Here is a 17,500-nt window from a genome sequence, read left to right as displayed (position 1 = left end):
ATAATAACAAAAATAAATTAAATGTGATACAGTAAAAGTTACTAATAAAACATTACTTGTATTATAAAAATGAGTGAAAACTAAATATTTATATTAATAATTACATAAAAAATGACAAATTAAAGAAATAAAAAGATACGATTAAAACATATTTAAGTCTGCTAGTTTGCAAAATAAACCCATTTAAATTAAGTCTGAGCTAATGCAGAAAACAAAATACAAATTAACAAAAAAAAGATTATTATTAATAAAAATGACAAAAGCATAACAAAAACAATAATAATAAAAGACTAAAACTAAATAAAAGGTTTACAAAACTGTTAATGATAATAAATAACTTAAATAAATAAATAAATAAATAAATAAATGATAAAACTACAACAGTTTTCAGGGTGACGGAGAGATTAATTTAAAAACAATAAGACATCATTAAATACGGTTAAATAAGTTGATCTTGCCAAATATTAAGCAGTATATAAAGGTTACTAAAATTAAATAAATCAATAATAACGTTGTCACATAAAATAAAAACAATCCACTAATACATAACAACATATACAACTAAATTAACTGTGATAGTTAAAATGTTATTTTTATTTACTTCAACGTGATTAACTACTAAAACATTACATGAAATATAAAAGTGAGTAAAAACAAACTTTTGATATTAATAATTATATATTTAAAATGACAAGTGAAATAAAGAGTAGGAATAAAACACATTTAAGTCTGCTAGTTTCCAAAATAAACTCATTTAAATTAAGTTTGAGCTAATGCAGAAACCAAAATACAAATTAACAAAAAGAACTAAGATTTATATTACTAAAAATGTCAAAAATAAATAAATAAATAAATAAATAACATTACAGGCATTAAAACAATAACAAAAACAATAATAATAAAAGACTAAAACTAATAAAAAAGCTATATAAAAATATTATGATGATAAATAACTAATCAATAAAATAAATGAATCAATAAAAAGGTAAATATTTAAATACTAAAACTACAATCGTTTTGAGCATGAGAGTAATCTAATTTAAAAACAATAAGAAATCATTAAACACGGTTAAATAAATTGATATTTAAGCAGTATATAAGGATTGCTAAAGTTAAATAAAACTAAAAACGTCATCACATGAAATAAAAACAAACCAATAATAGATAACAACACATAAATTAATTAAATGTGATAGTTAAAAATGTATTTTTATTTAGTTTAACTTGATTAAATACTAAAACATTAGATGTAACATAAAAAAATGAGTAAAAACAAACTTTTTATATTAATAATTATATTAAAAAATGACTTGTATTATAAAAATAAGTGAAAATTAAATATTTATTTTAATAATTATATCAAAAAATTACAAATTAAATAAATAAAAAGTATGAATAATACATATTTAAATCTGCTAGTTTCCAAAATAAACTCATTTTTTTAAGTTAGAGCTATCTATCTATCTATCTATAGCTGTATATGGGTGTCATGATGGCACAACGGGTAACATGATCGCCTATCAACAAAAAGGTCACTGGTTCGAACCCTTGTTGGGTCAGTCAGCATTTCTGTGTGAAGTTTGCATGTTCTTCCAGTGTTCGGGTGGGTTTCCCCCACACTCCAAACACATGCGCTATAGGGGAACTGAATAAGCTAAATTGGCTGTAGTGTATGTGTGCAAATGCAAGGGTGTATGGGTGTTTCCCAGGGTTGGGTTGCGGCTGGAAGGGCATCCGCTGCGTATATGCTTTTTGCTATGGCTATTTTGGTCATGTGAACTGTGCTGGTTCATAATATGCTTCCTCTTATCAGACATCAGTGTCTGCTATCTCATACAGAAGTGATGACAAACTATGCAGGACACTGTTTTGACAACAACACACCCTGTTCTGATCACCTGATCCTCAGCTTTAATCTAACACAAGGAGCTGTGATTTCAGTAATAAGACAAAGACCAACAATCTAACAAATCAGTAAAAACAAAACAGTCAGCTCTGAAATAACCCAGATGCTCAACACAAGTCTCTCCAGCTTCACTAATCTGGACACAATCTGAGCGCTCTGCTAATATTAGCATGAAAACTTTAAACATGGAACGAGGCCAAGTGGATCTCAAACCCTCAGGAATAACACGCATATCAGAATACAGATTACAAGATCTAAACTATACACAGTGCAAGAGAAATGCATGCTTGAAAATATATTCATTTAACTACTCAAATAAATGTTCTTTTACATATTAGATTGAGACTTATGCTGTGTTCACAGCAGACGCTTAACGCACGGATAAATCGAGCTATGCGCACGTAAATAGCCGCGTGAACATTTGAGTTTACTCGCTTCATTCGCGCATCAAATTTACTTCAGAACCGACGTGGATTCGCGTGAAGAGCAGGGCTTCTGTCTGCCCGGTGACTCTAGCTTCGTTGCTAAATGGCTAACATGGATTTTATGAAGAAAATAACAGTGTTTATGTGTTTTATGAAGACTGAAAAACAGCGTCGATATGTTTAGGGTCGTGTCTGAGTCTACTAGATCCTTTCAGAGGTGCATCCAGCTCTTTGAGCTTATAAACTCCTCCATTTCCCCCGGGACACCAACAACAGGCGTACGTCACAATCACGCCCCACTCAAGAGCAAGCTCCTGATTGGTTAACGCGACGCGAATGTCAGCTAGTTCAGAATTTTAAAATCGAGCGATTCGCTCAATTCGCGCCGCACCATTCGCGAGTTTGCATTGACTTAACATGTAAATCACTCGCGCTTGACGCGTGTTCTGCGTCTGGTGTGAACACAGTATTAAAGGGTAACAAAACACATTTTTTAAGCTGTTGACAGTCATATTTGTGTCTTACGCTGCTATAAACACTATTAAGTAGGGGAGTAACGATATTAAAACCGAACCAAAATATCGCGATACACCAACCATGATACATATCGCAAAACTCTCGTGGCATACCGCGGTACTCTCACGCCCCCTGCTGTCCATTGTTGAGGTTGACGTCACTTGTCTCTAACTAATTGAACCAATTTAAACACATCTTTATTATCATATTTGATTAAATTGTTTTAGTAATGATGAGGATTTGTTCTAAATATTATATTCTAAAGTTAGTATTTTAGTGCATGTTATGTCATGTGACTTGAGTAAGCATCACACTCGTTACTACTGGACGCAGGATGGCTGCTTCACATAGTACTGAGATTGCAGATCCCCCAGACACATTTAAGTCATCTGTGTGGAAACATTTTGGTTTTCCAGTTGAGTACAGGAATAGAATTCGTGTCGTAGACAAAGTGCAGGCCTGTCTGTCTCAAACGTTTCACGAAACTTACTTGTAAGGAAAAACATTTAAAAAGTGTGGTAATTTCACAATGTGAGGGTGTAAGCAACAGAACTGCCAACAAAAGTGATTTAATGTACAAAAGTAAAACCAGAATAATGCCCAAATATACAAAAAAAGAGAAATATTTACACTAATAAAAATAATATAATAAAGTAACAAATTCAAACAAAAGTATCAAACAAAAATTAGTTAAACTCGAGCAAGGGGGTGATAGTGAAGACAAACAAAAGAAATAAATATAATAAAACAATTCTAACTCATGAATAACCCCTCTTACCTCGCTAAAACTGATGAAAAGAAAAAAAAAGGTCTTCAGCGCAGTGCGCCGCATTCTTCCCTATACTGAATAAAATAAACAAAGATGACCTTCACCTCTTACCTGATGTCTTTAACAATACATTTTCTACGTGTTTGCAAAATGGAAATCGTATGACATTTTCCCTATCCACCTTACACTAAGACTGAACTTGAGGAGATACAGCTATAATGTCGGAGCTAAAAAATAATATACAAATCAATTGAAATAAACATGTACAAACCTCACAAAATTTCTTAAAGTGGGCAAACGCAATGCAAAATAATTTTACCCAAACGAAAGTTAAGCAAAAACAATGAAAATCATAATCATGTCAGAAAAATACACGAAAAACGAGATCAAAGGAAAAAGCGCTCTCTCTCTCCCGCTCTTCCTGACATGCTTTTTACATTCCCGCGCTGCGTCGCCAAATGATGATAGATCGGTCTCCTGACCAATCAGCTGTCAAAAAGGCGGACCTACAGAAATGACAGGCATCAGCTGTCGTGAAGGCGGACCTACATAAATGACCGGCATAGAGGGAGCGGGAGAGAGTGAGAGATCGGGAGGCATGCCGGCTACAACCCTAACATTAGTTTCAGACACAACCGCAATGTATTTTACTGGTGAATATGTCATGAAAAAACACTTTACAAACACATTATATGTATATTTTTCATTAATTTAAACGGAAACCTATCTATCTAAATGAAACCATATAATCAAAAATGAGCGTCTGTGTCAGCACAGAGATCAAGTCTTTTTTGTTTTTGCGTTATTTTGAGCAAATTCGGTTCGAAACTAATTTTTGAAGCTGCGTCACACCAGTTAGATCCTTGCGTTTATTCCAGAGTGGACACTGGATGTCTGTACCTGGGAGTGCATCGTGATGTCTCTGAGTGAGCAGCATTAATTCATGAGTATAGTTTGGTTCAAACCAATCAGCGCGTGCGGTGCAACTTCATTAATATGCATGATAGCTTTGAAGACCGTTTTTACCTGTTACAGTGTTCAGACAGCAGAGAGACGCCACGTTGTGTTGCCAAAACAAGTAGAAAAAGAAGAATTGTTTGGAGACACAGGTCGTCAGTGTTTTATTCATAAATTTGCTGCAATGAAGGGTTTGTTTTCATTTCCCCGCTATGAGAGTGCAGCTGGACTCACGTGTGGACTACAGTGCACGTGACATGCAACAGAAATATGTTTGCATGGAGCATCATTTACCCGAGAGCTTTTCGCATCTGGAAATGGTGAAATCCTGATTTGCTGCTCGTCTACTTTTAAAAAAGACGCAGCTCTAGTTGGTGTTGATTGTCTTGTCTTTACAGATTTGGTAAGTGAGCGATCAGTGGTCTTTGTTTGTTTATGTTTATTCAGAGGTAAAGTCAGTTCGTATCGTCAGCAGTACTCTTGCAGTGTTTAAAGACCGACCTAAGTCAAAATTATTTAGTTTCTAAGTTTACAGTACGTTAACATCACTACAATATTATAAACTAAAAGATCCGCTGTAAATGCTGCTCTGTGAGTGTAAACATGTAAACTCCGCAATCAAACTTTTACCGTCGTGCAGATTTTTCGCCGCATTTTGTGACAGGATAGTCTATACACACGGCTTTCTGACGCTTCCTACCAAGTGCATCTAAGTAACCGAGAAATGCAGAGGTTTTTTCTCCCATTCGCCATGCGGTAACAAACACTCCATTAGGCTTGGGCGATATTACGGTATTATGGTCTACCGCGGGATCTAAAAATAGCAACGGTGTCAGTTTCAATACCGTTATACCGTCATAAAGTATTAAATATCCTTTATTTAATGCCTAAAAAACGTGTGTGTGGTTGTCATCACGGGACAGTGTGGAGGAGAGAGATAGAGGAAGAGGGAGGGGGAGAGGGAGAGAGGGACAGGGAGACGTGACGTGACGAGTCGCGCTTCAAAGTGTCCTGCAGTTTGGCAGTTTAGACTGAACAGAAGAGAGACGTGGTTAATATGAACGAGAGGTCTGCATTAGAGCTGAAGATCTTTGCCCAAACCTGGCGAGACCCGAAAAAATCCACATCCCTGCATTAAAATCCATCCCTGCAAAGGTGAAGCAAATTATGACGAAGTAGTAAAAAAAGAGAATTTTGACGGCGGTCAAGCCAGTCAGAAAGAGCGGTTATTCCAGCCGCAGGTATTTAGCGGTCGCTCATACACTGCGTATTACGGTAGAGCCCTAAACCGCAAGCTGACAGGTAAAATGACGAGGCCACTCGCTACCCTGAAACTACGGTCATGGAAAATTAAATGGATGTTCCTGACTGGTATAAGATGAATAAACAATCCTACCTAAAACTTGCAAAATCAGCCAGATCAGAACTCTGCATCTCGGCCTGTAGCAGTAGCAGTGAAACGGTGTTCAGTGCTGCTGGACGCACATGAGCGCAAGACTGCGCTAAAGCCAGTGGATTTAATAATGTTCCTCCACAAACACACGTAGCCTAATGAAATGCTCCTGAATGAAAGAGAAAGCGCCAAACTGCAGTTAAAGTCGACAAATTAATAGTTTGGCAAATAATTCTATTACTGATGTCCATGAAAACACAGTCACTGTCTTTCTCCCCTGCGTCTGTGTTTGTTTTGCCTCTGTGAAAATCAGCGCGTGCCCAAACGGAAACTCCCAATTTAATGCAAAACCTTCCCTCTTTCCCTCCCCTGACACTCCCAACTAAACAGAGCTGGACACACCCACTTTCCTGACTTTTTCCAAACTAAAGGTGTGAAAACACCCTGCTGAGACAGCTGGTTTTGTGCCCCTTTGAATTCTGTATATTAAATAAGGGTGCTTTCACACTTGGTTCATTTGCCTGGACCGCACCCAAGTTCGATGTGTTTGGTCCAGGTGTGGACCAAAAGTGCTAACGTGAAAGCACCCTAAGACTCAGACACATATATTTATGTGTGTGTGTGTGTGTGTGTGTGTGTGCATGAGTGAGCATCTTATTTAAATATACAAACACAATTCATTAAAAATGTCCTTGCATTCATTCATTCATTTTCTTTTCAGCTTAGTCCCTTTATTATTCAGGGGTCGCCACAGCGGAATGAACCGGCAAGTTATCCAGCATATGTTTTACACAGTGGATTCCCATCCAGCCGCAACCCAGTTCTGGGAAACACCCATACACTCTTGCATTCACACCAATGACTGTAAAAAATATGGACGACGCGACAGCCCTTTTTCCCATTGAACGCCTTGAGGGCAAAACGCCTGCTTGACGGGCACAAACTGTCGCAAAAGACTGCTGAAATTGGAGCCAGACATGCGCAGAAGGATTGTCTGATGGAGCCAGAGGAGGAGCCGCGAAAATGAGCAGAGTCGAGCTTCCAATCAAACGCTTTATGTAAAATCAACCACGCCCCCCGAACTTCTCAGCATGCGTTTGCTGTCATATCAACACAAATGGATGTAATAACGTTAACAAATATGAGGGTATTATATATTCAATCGCGCCAGCTTCAGGCCGCAGCGCATAACTTACTCGCGGCGTCGCGGGCTGATTCCGGCTCGCATGCGGCAGCGCCTGCTCGCTCGGCCGCCGCATCTGGCTCGATTGACTCGGACTGGAATCGGGCAGTGAGTCCAGGCATCCGGAGTAGGTCCAGCAGAGGTAACATTAGTCAGTCTGAGCTCTAAGAGATAAGTCTCCGGCAGGCGAGAATCTAGCCGGAACTGTGTTTTGCTATCTGGGTGGCTAGGCGTGTATCAGCAAACTAATAAAGCCCGAAAAAAGCCCTGAACTTAGCGAATAAACAGTGTTCCACCAGGATCATGTATGTCAGAAACTATAGTTTACTGCTGAACTCATTTTGTCATGGTAAAATAACACAGAAATCGAATAATAACATTTCAGTCTACTTCAGTCTCCTGCCGAAGCTCAGACGCCGCGCTTTGAGAAACTGTCAATCACAGCTGTCAATCACGATGACACGCCCAGCATTAAATTACTGCTAAAAACAAACTGTTTACAAAAATGAAGATCTGCACCTATTTCAGCACAATAACCAGTGCCTTAATCGACCAGAACTATCTTTCGGGACATTTTATTGCAAGTGTAATATTTTTTTTTATTTGGGCTCAAGTCTCCTTCATTAACACGGAGGAGGCGGGCTTTATGACTTGTACTGCAGCCAGCCCCCAGGGGGCGATCTAACGGCCGAAACCTTCACTCAAACGTAGGCTTGCGGCACACTTGATTCACACTGATACACTATGGCCAATTTAGTTCATCAATTCCCCTATAGCACATGTGTTTGGACTGTGGGGGAAACTGGAGTGCCCGGAGGAAACCCATGTCAACTCGGGGAGAACATGCAAACACCACACAGAAATGCCGACTGACCCAGCCAGGACTCGAACCAGCAACCTTCTTGCTGTGAGGCAATCGTGCTACTCACTGCGCCACTGTGACGCCCTTTACAAATCCTTCAACACCAACTTTAAATATATAGGTTTAAAATAATAATAATAAATTATATATTACAAAATACAGATTTAAATCTGTATACTATATGCAAGATGGATAGAATTGATAGATGTTATAAATGTATACTAATACAAATACAAAGATAAATAATAATAATAATACAATATGGATTTAAATGTGTAGACTTTATGCAACATATATAGATGTTTACAATTGTATATATATATATATATATATATATATATATATATATATATATATATATATATATATGTTACTTTTACATATTGGGATGAGGCATACTGTATTGTAAATAAGAAAATAAGGTGTGTCTGTGTGTCACAATTAACTAAAATACTGCAATAATTTATTACTATAATGCACACAAATATGCTATGTCAAATCTATTACATCAATAATAACTGTAGGCTAACTTACAACACATCAAATAAAAAAGTAACCTGAAAATAAATGGCATTGTAAAACACAGAAGTATACCATGGTTTACGGCTGAATAACAGTGCATTTGGTACAAAAAAAATCTTATGCTAAAATGTTGTGCCATTGTGATGGTAGATAGAAATATAGCTTATTTAAAATAATAATATACCATGTATTTACGTGTCACTTTCTGGTACGCATACTTTATTACGGTACCCATAATGTTATTTGTTTCAGCACACTCGTTGTCACGCAAATAAGTACTAAAAAAAGCAAAAAATAAATGATTAATAAAAAGCAAAATCTTCCTAAAATCCACGTCCTGGTGATGTTTTCAATTCGACTTCCGTAGCCGCTGTGTTTGTTAGCTTCTATGCTAACCGAACGGATAAGAGTCAGTGAAGCTTTAAATCCTAACACAAACATTGGTATTCATATTTACATATTAATTGTATACCCTTACACAATGTATATGCAAATAAAACTCGTTTTATACAAGAGGCTGAAGGCTATTAGCAGTACGAGAGCTATGCTAACACAGACTGACTGCCAACGGTGACTGGGATTAAATCCATCAATGTACTGCTAAACATTAAAACAAAAGAACAGAAATAAGAGTTAGCTCCACTGATATTAAATAAACAAAATAACACATTAAATCCCGCCGTATGTTTTGACGTTTTCCAAGCTTTGGCGCGAATCAATCTGAGACATGTTTGTTTGACAGCTAATTCCAGCCTCACAATCGCTTCAAAACAAACAGATGACAGCTGTCAGCCATCCGTCACCGCTTATTATCACTTCATCGAATACATAAACCCTTACATTTAACACAGGTGTTAATAAAGAGCTCTGTATATACCGGAGCAGGCCGCAATGCGGACTCTGGCTGTGTTTGAAAACCTACTGAGCTCACTTACTAGACAGTGCACTTGGGTTCAAAACAAAGATGCCTGAATGCTACTACAGTATACAAGTAACATATTTACACGTGTTCTCGGCTTTAAAATACAGGTTAAGCTGTAAGCACCTTAGGATTTTAATATATAATGGCTACAGATGTTGTCAATATAGGGAGCAAACTGGGTTTTGAGACGCGACCCATGTGACAGTTGAACTGAACAAACACTCAAACACAGGACATACATTATGAATAAACAGCTTTACCTGATTCAGTTCACATATCAATTAGTCGGTGGTTTCGGTGATTTTATGTGGAAACCGGGTTTGTTCGAGCAGCATATTTGTCGGAGGAGCCGGTAAAATCGGATCAGATCCGCTCCTCCATCACAGGCGGCGGGTTCGGCTGCCTGCCTGCAGTGGCTGATGTGAGCGATTCACAAATGAATCATTCATCTGAACCGATTCCTTCAAACGATTCAGTCGCACAGATTCGCAAGCGTTTGTAAATCACTCGACGCCTGACAAACATTATGAACAACGCCACACGTTTTACTAATTTTCTGTCAGGTAAGGGATGAAGAATGTCTCATTCACACAGAACAGTCTAAATAACAAACCACTGAAGTATTCTAGCCTAAATTATTTAACTTAACGTTTAATTCAACTACAGAAAACAATAGCTTAAAGGTACACCTGAGCTGAAGCAGTACAAAAGAAAGGCCTCAGGTAGTAATACTGCGTTAATTGATTAATATAATTGAACTTAATGCAACTACAATTTAAAATGGGGAGTTTTTATCAAATTTAAGAATCTGTTATGTTGTTTTTTATTGTCTTTACCTTATATTTAATTGACAAAAGTGTTTTCAGTGTTTTGACTGACAATTAAAAGCTTGTGCAAAGAGATAAAATGAAACTCATAAGCTTAAAAGTCTACAATAATAAGCACAAAATTAGGTACTAAAGGAGCTGGATTTCTAAACATTTTGTGGCAAAGTCATAACAGACTTTTTTACAGAAAAATAACCTTTTGAATGCAAAATTTCAAAGAATTTTTACCATTTACAATATAGTACTATATTTTCTTGAGGGTATATTATAATACACCACAATTTACTGCAGTTAAAACTGAACTATACTGTATTTATTACAGTTCATCAGTTCACTATAGTTTATTCTACAGTAGGAGCATCCATTAACAAAGTGTTGTAAAAGCTACAAGACAGACAATATAATGCATGTTACTATATACTATATAGTTAAAAAATGCTCTAGTATTTGCTATAATTACTATGGTATTTATTTATGTTTTCATATGGGATGTTTGACTGAAGTCTTCTACCATGTCAGGTTGTACAAAACTACGGATCAGTTAGTATCGTCAATTTTCAAATAAATAAACATTGTAATTAAAAGGAGAGTTGGTGTGAAATTGTGTTAAATGTATTCGTTCCAACATTTTTGTAGTGTTGCATTCATCAAAATCGAAATGTCTTTATATTCACATAATGCTTATTTGGTCAAATTGTCTTTGCACATTTAACAGTTTAAAAGAAGGTTAAATATAGTTAACCAATCTAACATTCTTCACTGTATTGCATTTTTACAAAACATACCAACTTTCCAGAATTGGGATGCTATAATTTCCTCCATAATTTCATGGAATAATGGCATGTTTACATGTTGAAAACAAGACATCACCATGGTTTAAATTACTTATTAGTGAAAGACAAGTTCCTAAAACAGCCAATATATGTTGATATCTCCTTTTGTGTTTAGTTCTGTTTACTTAATTTGACAACTTTCTGTGAAAGGCATAGAAAAATAAAATGTGAATCATTTCCACTGAACCGATTCTTTCAAACGAAGCTTCCCAGCGAATCGATTTCTTCAAATGAATATTCAAATGAACTTTAGAGGAGGAGAAATGCATGCAAATACATTTAGTGCATGTGTTGAAGGACATGCCGCTTGTGGAGGATTTCTCTGAAAGGGTTTCTATGTTGAATTATTTTCTCTAATGAACGAATCTCCTTCTAATGTGAGGATGCTGAAAACAGCGCCCTCCTTTGGAAGAGCGGATCAAATGTTTTTTTTTTCTTTTTCTGTCTTTTTAATTTTAATGAATGCATTTGTCTTTCAGCTTTTAAGCAGTGCATGCTTTGCCAGAAAGAACCCAACAGATTGCTAATTATTATAGCTTTTCATTGGCGATTATTTTCCATTAATGCCAGTTTGTGAATATTTGCAACTCAGTAAAACTGGGCTAATGAGCACATCACTTTTTGAAAGTAGTGATTTAGTAAATGACTTAATTAAATCAGACCTCACAGACATGGTAACCATGGCAACTCTGGATGTGTCAACAATTGAAAGTGTTTGCTATTTGCATTTTGTAACTAAATCCCAATCAGACACAGGGCTCGAAATTAACTTTGTTACTTGGTAGCACTGGTGCTCCCAACTTCAAATATTTAGGAGCACAAAAAAATTTTAGGAGCACCAGAAAAAATTTAGGAGCACCCACCAAAAATGAATGAGCACCGCTGCAAATTGTTTTTTAAGGGATTTGTTGTATTTTAAAACAACATTAATAGGACTGACAAAAACCAGAAACAACTATCTAACTAATGCTGCGAAGACATTGATATTTGTGTGCAATAATTCCAAAATGAATGTCTAATAATTAGGCCATAGAATATTAATGATGATAAAAAAATGACAATAATAGTAACGATGAATTCCATTTCTCATTATGATACTGCCTTGAATGTGCATGAATGTAGGTTATCTGCTATAAAAAGTCTGTTACTTTATATAAAATAATTGTATAGTTTACATCAAACAAAAATGAAGCATTGCAATAAGAAATATTTATTTTGTACTGCTGTTTTTATATGCATGTCAATTTAATAAATAATATTTCTGCAACAAAACAAATAAAAGATTATAATAAATCATTCAATTCAATGATGAAAGCTGCAAAGTAGTCATCAGTAAATAAATAAAAAAATAATAATATACACCTCAAAAAAGAATAGACAAAAGAAAGTAAGTAAAGTCTCACTTTTATCACTCTTTAAAAGTTTTGGTTTCAGTTTGTGTCAATTTAAAGGTTCAGTCTGAGCTGATCTTCATGTTTCTGTGTTAGTGGAAAGCTGGAGAGTCAGCCGACCCAATTTATGAGCAGGCAGAGCAGGATTCTTGCGCTGACCACCTGCCCAATACCGGTCTTTGTTATGAGCCGCAGTTTCAGTGTAAACTTAGTAAAGGCGAGCTTCTTCGGCGATGATATGTGCAGTATTAGATTTGACTTTTAGCGGACATTTGCGCTGAACACGCAGTGAATGCAACGCATGGAGATTCGGGCACCTTCTCCAAGAAGCGCGTACTCGATTGATCTCAGCTGGTGGATAATTATTCACCACGTGACGTGTCATGATCACTTTCATCTGCGCCTCAACTTTAGGTGGGGTTTGCAAACCTGTGTGCTTTAAGTCTTTACTTTTTAGCCGTTTGCATTTCCCGTGGTCATTAAAGCTCCTTCCCTGTCATCTAACAGTGGAATACCTTGAGTGAATGACAGCTAATATGAACCAATATAGCGGCAGGGAAGAGCGATTCAGCACGTTTTTACAAAAAAATCAAAACAGGTCGCACTACAACCATTATCTGCAGTCGCACTAATGCTCCCATATATATTATGAGGTCGCATAGATTAATTTTCGGGCGCATATGCGACCAAAATGGTCGCAATTTCGAGCCCTGAGACAATTAAAATGTGAATTTCAGAAACTTTCATTATTTTTCGATGACAATAAATGATCAAGTTTGATTGTAGCTGCAGTTAATATAGGATTTAGTCTATTATTGTTGGTTTGTTTAATGATAATGTTAAAGTTTACAGTAAAATATACAATTGAAGTCACAATTATTAGTCACAGGAGGACTGAGACCAGGGCCCCGTTTCAGAAAGGAGGTTAAGTTAAAACTCAGAGTATGTTAATCCAAAAAATGAGAGAAACTTTGGGTTTTCCTATTTCAAAATGGCAGGTTTGTCAAACTGGAGAAAGCAGAGTAAGTCAAGCCTGTTTCTGAAAGAGTGGTGACTTTAAAGCAGGTCGCACACCAGGGGCCTCATGTACTAAGACTTGCGTGGAAATCATACTAAAACATTGCGTACGCACAAAGCTGTAAATGTGCGTACGCAGAAAAAAATTCAGATGTATGAAACACTGCGTACGCCGAATCTCACGCATATTCTTTTGTACATCCGAATGAAGGTGAAACTGAGCACAACATGCACGAGCACAAAACCCCTCCCTGCCTCCTCCCCCCTATGAATATGCTAATGACTCTACTTTGGCAAAACCCAAGGAAAAAGCAAAGGCAAAAGCAAGCAAAAAGAGAAACTTTGAACAGAATGTGAACTGAAGGTGCTGATTTCGGAGGTAGACCGAAGAAAAGCGGTGTTATTTGCAAGTTTGTCCTCCGGAATTAACAACAAAAGAAAAAAATAGAGTGGGAGAGTTTAGCTGATGCGGTTAACACAGTTGGGTCTGAACATCGCACCAAGTGAATTAAAAAGAAATAGTGAGGTTTATAGGTGTAAAATGTTGCAGCATTCTTAACAGTCACAGTGGCGCAGCTCGTAGACGCAGATCAACATGTTTTGACACATTCGAGCATGAACTCGGCTCGAATCCAGCGTCTGATGAACTCTTTCTTCTTTTCCCCCCGCTACATATCAGATTTTGCCCACTATTTATCACGAGGAAGACAAGTAGGAATCATTAATAAGTTTGTGCATCATATTTAATTTGCACATTTATTGAATGGAAATGTTTCTGATTCACGCATGCAAATTCATCTTCAGATAGAGTCTTTATAGCAATGTGCGTGCAGTAGATCGCTCAGATTACATTGGGAAAACAGGCGACCGCTGCAAATTGCGCTTTAATGTTTGGCTGGTCAAATGTATGGTGTGGAAACCTTATATACCTGCTGAACCCGTCTCATACAGCTGCCATTGCAAGGCTCAGACACTTTGTAGAGAGGAATTAAACACAACTGCCTCTAGGAGTCGCCAATGGAAATAAAACAGACTCGCACAAAAAATGTGCGTACGCCAGCCAGAAAGCTGGCATGGAGCTGCGCACATTCCCACATTCAGTTCCTTGTTAGTAAATCCAAACGTGAGCGATTCTGAGCGTGAAACCTGGCGTACGCAAAGTTTTTGTGCGTACGCAGCGTTGATACATGAGGCCCCAGAAGCGGCGCTTGGCAATGCGCAGCGTACATACACCGGCGCCCAGCCACCACTTAGAACACTGTTCATATTTCTGCTGCTCCACAGAACGCCATCTGAATAGTTTCAGGTTAAATAACATTCAAATGTGCACGTCTGGTGTGTGATACTTTCAACTGTCCTGTGTGCGCCGTGTCGTGCCATTGAGCGGCGCTTTCGGTGTGTGACGCCCTTAACTCCGGGTGCTTTCACACCTAGACTTTTGTTTCAGAACCTGTCTCGTTTGCCAGTTAGCGTGGTTTGTTTGGCATATGTGAATCCAGCAATCGCACTCGGGTCAGCGCCAAAGCAATCGAGCCGAGATCGCCTGAATGAGGCTTGATTTAAACGAACTCTAGAGCAGATCGATTGTAGTGAGAAAATGATAGGATCCAAGCCCAGCTATATCACAGTGTTTTATGGATATGTAATAGGCATAGGGCTATATGAAGTGAGAATTGAGTTGTGCAGGAGGTCATTTAAGACATCCTAAGTCAATCCTGCCACCCTGTCAATCACCACCAAACCCCCCCGGTGTTCACATCACTTATTGTCTTCATGCTCATCGTCATAACTTAAATAAGGCATGACAGGTAAGCGGGACTCTGCAAAATAAACCCTGAAACTCTCATCAATGTGAGAAGAGTTTACTCACGCATGACTAGTTTTGGTCCTTTTAGAAACTTTGTCATGTGAAAGCGAACCGCACCAAGAACAAAGAGCAACAATGTTACAATTTTTATCCCTGTTTCGGAACAAATTAATCGATTTACAGGTGTGAACGCACCCCACAATTAAAGCTAACAGGTGCTAACATTGTCCTAACTGATGCTCAACACACACAAATCTGTTAACATCTTAAAAACGTAAGTACTCAAGGGTTTCGTGAACCTTTAAGGGGGCTAATAATATTGACCTTAAAATGGGTGTAAAAAATGTTTAAAACTGCTTTTATTCTAGCCGAAATAAAACAAATAAGACTTTCTCCAGAAGAAAAAATATTATTGGAAATACTGTGAAAAATTCCTGAATCTGCTCGACATCATTTGGGAAATATTTGAAAAAGAAAACTAATTCACAGGAGGGTGAATCATTTTGACTGGATGTATTCTTGGCCTCACAGAACCTCGCCCTCATTGGTTTAACAGGCTCTTAGATGTCAGAATCATTGCGAAAGCACACAGCACTTTATATAGTAACCTGAACAGGCAGAGGATGTCAATAATTCAGGAGAAGAGTATTTTCTGCGTGTAGAAAGAGCACATCTGTCTGTTGTGTTCAGCTGATCCAGAAAACTGATTACCGTCTGCTGTTTTTTTTTTTTTCGCTAGATGTGCTTTGATTGTTTTGTTTCTGTTTTTTTCTTGTCCTCTTGGATTTGGTTTGTTTGAAGGCAATGATTGCTTCTTGAGCATTTGTGTGTTTGTGTGTTCAGTGATTTGTGTAGTTGTGTACATAAACTCAGTCTATATGATATAACACAAAATATGGTTATTCTATTAATTGTAATTAATGTTTTTTCCTTTCAAGTAATAATATAATATATAACAAATATAATCCTACACACACATGTTTGTTTTTGTGAAAAGTGGGGACACTACATAGGTTTCTATTCATTTTATATTGTCCAAACCGTATATTATATTGCCCTCACCCCACCCTACCCCTAAACCCAACCATCACAGGAGACTGTGTGCAGCTTTACTCTGAATAAACTCATTCTGTAGGATTAATAAGCATTTTGAGAAACGAGACGTCACCAATATTTCACCTCCTTTTTGTAATACCTGTGTCATACTCATGTCATTATACAGATTTGTGTCCTGATATGTCACAAAAACACGTACACACACACACACACACACATTAGTAATGCAACAAGATTCTTTTACATGCAAATTCCCCCTTAAAATAACACATTATGATTATAAAATATTAATTGGTTCATTTTTCTTCAGCTTAGTCCCTTTATTAATCAGGGGTCATCACAGCGGAATGAACCGCCAACTTATCCAGCATATTTTTTACACGGCGCATGCCCTTCCAGCTGCAACCTAGTACTGGGAAACACTCATACACTACGGCTAATTTAGCAAATTTAATTCCCCTATAGCACATGTGTTTGGATTGTGGGGGAAACCTGAGCACCCGGAGGAAACCCACGCCAACACCGGGAGAGCATGCAAACTCCACACAGAAAAGCCAATTGACCCAGCCAGGACTGTCCACTGTTTCAGCCACCGTGTCGCCATTATAAAATATAAATATGCAATTTTTCACTAATCTAACATGGTTTCCACTACATTCATTCTTCCATGGTGGGGCACCACATCAAAATCGATCCTGCCACGGCTACATTACAGCTTCTCATTCAAAACATTAAATTTTTTAATAGCAGGTAACGATTAAACCCCTATTACCCTATTAAAGGGTAAGTAAATTAAAACAGCGCAAACGTTTCTGTAACTGCAGTAGTGCTGTTCGTCATTTGTTTAACCCTTCAAGGTTACTTGCTGACTGACTGACTGACAGGTGCGTGATGCGTGAGGCCAGCAAACACGTAGCCATTTAACTTCAGGACGCATTAATACCGCTCTGTAGGTATTGGAGACATTCATCAATATTCCTAGCAAATATTATAAATGCTGGAGACATACTCGTTACATAAACGCACTAAATCGCATTTCAGCAGTGTTTATTTGAGAGTGCAGAAGAAGATAGGCTTATATTTGAGGGGGCGTGCAAGAAGCACTCACGACATT

General features: G+C 37.4%; 2 protein-coding genes across 11 annotated transcripts in view; one reads left to right on the top strand and one right to left on the bottom strand.

Moving 5' to 3' along the window:
* The window catches only part of ralgapb (Ral GTPase activating protein non-catalytic subunit beta), a 471,588-nt gene extending 461,701 nt beyond the window's left edge, over positions 1–9,887 (bottom strand). For all 10 annotated transcript variants that reach the window (XR_015494301.1, XR_015494302.1, XR_015494304.1 and 7 more), the window contains exon 1: positions 9,716–9,887. The gene's annotated coding sequence lies outside the window, so the exon portion shown is untranslated. The remainder of the gene's footprint in view (positions 1–9,715) is intronic.
* Positions 1–17,500, top strand: part of LOC147843705 (uncharacterized) — a 999,056-nt gene that overhangs the window by 665,394 nt on the left and 316,162 nt on the right. The gene's annotated exons all lie outside the window — the stretch shown is intronic.

Source organism: Danio rerio, chromosome 6 (genome assembly GCF_052040795.2).
Source record: "Danio rerio strain M-AB ecotype USA chromosome 6, GRCz13ab, whole genome shotgun sequence".
NCBI lineage: Eukaryota > Metazoa > Chordata > Actinopteri > Cypriniformes > Danionidae > Danio > Danio rerio.
This window is presented reverse-complemented; position numbering and strand designations above follow the sequence as displayed.